This window comes from Chelonoidis abingdonii, chromosome 6 (genome assembly GCF_003597395.2).
Source record: "Chelonoidis abingdonii isolate Lonesome George chromosome 6, CheloAbing_2.0, whole genome shotgun sequence".
NCBI lineage: Eukaryota > Metazoa > Chordata > Testudines > Testudinidae > Chelonoidis > Chelonoidis abingdonii.
The window spans coordinates 63,792,187-63,795,256 of record NC_133774.1 but is presented as its reverse complement, the minus strand read 5'-3'; the positions used below and the strand labels follow the sequence as shown (position 1 = coordinate 63,795,256).

The window sequence follows — 3,070 nt, the reverse complement described above, 5'->3', positions numbered from 1 at the left end:
TTGTAAACACCCTATACACCCCATCCCTTCGTATTTTATTGTTAAATTCCCACCACTTCCTTTTTCCTTTAATAAAGAAATTAATTGGCACCCCACCTGTGTGGTAATTGCTCCCCAAGATCCCATATACCTGCTGGCAGGGACAAAATTGGCACCCCACCTGTGTGGTAATTGCTCCCCAAGATCCCATATACCTGCTGGCAGGGACAGTGGAAAACATGAAGTGCTTTTAGCTAACACCTATGCTTACAAATGTCCCTTTTTCCTTAAAACCATCTCTTTGCAAGGCTTTTGAAACCTCTCATTGCATTTTTGCTTCTCTCATATGTTTAGCTGCAGTTCTCACTCATTTCCAAGGGGTTGGCACTACTTATCAGCAGGGCTGCCCAGAGGATTCAGGGAGCCTGGGGTCTTCAGCAGTGGGGCCCCCTGCCGCTGAAGACCCAGAGTGGAAGCAGCTCCGGGGGCCCAGGCTCTGTGAGAGTTTTCCAAGGTCCCCAGAGCGAGCGAAGGACTCCACTTCAGGGGCCCCGAGAAACTCTTGTGAGGGCCCCTGTGGGGCCCGGGGCAAATTCCTCCACTTGCCCCTCCCCCCCCGGGCAACCCTGCTTATTAGGCTCGGGTTTATGAGTTTGAAGCCACATACTACATCATCTCTAGCAAAGGAGGGCTTGAGGTCTAGTAATAGAGGCTTGGTTCGGCCCCTTTCAAATTATTCATGTGAGAAAAAATATTGAGATGTTTTTGGTTAACATTTAAATTTTAACATTTTTTTTAAAAAGATCCTTTATTTCCCTTTTAACAGGTCTCATCACAAATTTTTAAATCTCACTCTCTCTTCCTTTTATATTTTGCCCGTTTCCTTGCATTTAGCTGTGCTTCTTAATTTTCTTTCCTTTTTTGGGTGGGGATATTCATTAGGCCCTGGTTTAGGAGTCCTGCCCTATCCATCAAATCCTGTTGGTTTTCCTCATTAGGTAAGGTGGGCCTTCCCATGAGGGGTCAGGAGTTGGATCAGATTAGGACAGATTCTTGAAGGGCAAAGATTAGGTCATAACATTTCTGGTACATAGTAATTTCCAGTACATCATTTCCTGTGACATTGAGGTAAACCTGGACTCCCAGTTAAGGCAGGATTTTCAGTGATATCACCATCATCATCTTTATCTCATCCATCAATCTAAATATAATGTTTACTATGGGCAGGGCACTAGTGATGTGCACTCAAAGCCAATAAAAAGTGCTGTCTCTTCTCTCACGATAAACACATCTGAGTGTTCGCTAAATATATTCCAGGCAGCAGTACAGATAGATTTTTACAGAAGTCCCTTGCATGCACCCTGAAGCTAACTCTCTCTGAGGCCTTTAGCAGATCATTTAACATGCCTGCTAACTTTCTCCATCAGTAAAACTGAGGTAATAAAATTAGTAGTAAAATGAGCACTCTAATGTACAAATCTAAAAGAAATAGCTGACCTTATGTTTTAGGGAAAAGTTTACAAAACAAAGTTTTTAAAATTAATGAATCTAATTTAGCAGCTTTGTAAAAGAAATAGTATTTAGAAGTACCATGTGCTTTGCATGGACTGTGGGAAGCTAAGAGACTATTTTTCTCATTAGTATTCCAAATGTAGTAAATACTGAGACAGTGACTCAAGTTGAGTGCAAATGTACACGGTGTAGTTTTGTCCTGTTAAAGCATGTAAGGAAAGCTCCAATTTTATATCCATTTATTTTTACTGGCACAATATCTATTCTTGTTTCACTATAAAAAATTGGTAATTTACAAAGTTTCCATTTCATTTTACCCTGATAATCAATGATAATTTGTTTGGGGAAGGCATGTGTTTAAAAACTGGTGTCCCTCAACAGGAGTTTATTAGAGACCAGTATTAATTTGGACATGATGATCCACTGTTGCCTACCCCAGAAAATGTATCATTGCTAGTTATGTAGCTATTTATTTGTGAAGGTAACCCTGTTGAATTCAAAGAGTTTTCAGATTACTGATATTTGTCTTCTAGTGCTGATACAATACTGCTTCAGTTTGGTGAAAGGCAAGGGGTTAGGTTAATTTCACATGCTGAACAAAATTTGGTTTGATGTGGTGCCTTTCATACTAGAAGTATCTCAGTGCAAAGTAAATAATTAAACTTGATGCCATGCAGTCACTATGTAGAAAAACAACGCTTCCTCAGCTCTCGTCCACTCACACCCCTTCTCTACCTATGCTACACTGATGACATCTTCATCATCTGGACCCATGGGAAGGAGACTCTAGAAAAATTCCACCACGATTTCAACAACTTCCACCCCACCATCAACCTCAGCCTGGACCAACATCTACCACGGGAGGTCCACTTTCTAACGACACCGATTCAGCACGGTGCAAATAAGTGATAGTCACATAACGACACCTCCCCATTATAGATATCCTGATAAACTACCGATCCGATAGCCTACCTTCATGCCTCGCTTCCATCCCCGGGGCCACATCACACGATCCCTTCGTCGACAGCCAAGCCACTGAGGTAGCACCGCAACTGCGCTACCTCTAGACAGAGACCAATCACCTACAACTCCCAGCCGAAGCATTCTCAAAGCTACAATACCGCACGACTGGATATTAGGAAACAGGAAATCAATCGGAGAGCCAGAGCGTGTACCAGAAGCCTGCCTACTCGCCAGACAAACCAAAGTAAGAAACGCAACGGGGAACTCCACTGGCCATCTACATAAAGCCCGCCAGCTAAAACCGCTCGCCCAACGCATCATTAGCGGCTCTCACAACCCATCCTGGACCAATGATCCCTACTTTCACAGGTACTTGGGTGGCACGGGCCAATTCCTTGCCCACAGACAACCCTGCCAACCTGAAACGATATGATCTCACCTAAGCAACTGAACACCGTACCATAGTAACGCTAAGCTCAGGAACCCACATCCATGCAACAAACCTTCGTGCCCAACTCTGCCCAATAATCACGACCAGCGACACCATCACAGGAAGCTACACAGATCGCATAACATCAATGGGTTCATTCCTCTGGCACGCCACCGATGTAATATA

The 3,070-nt window shown here is 43.5% G+C and overlaps 1 protein-coding gene across 1 annotated transcript in view; it reads left to right on the top strand.

Annotated features, from left to right (window-relative positions):
* LIX1 (limb and CNS expressed 1) overlaps window positions 1-3,070 on the top strand; it is a 48,572-nt gene that overhangs the window by 40,886 nt on the left and 4,616 nt on the right. The gene's annotated exons all lie outside the window — the stretch shown is intronic.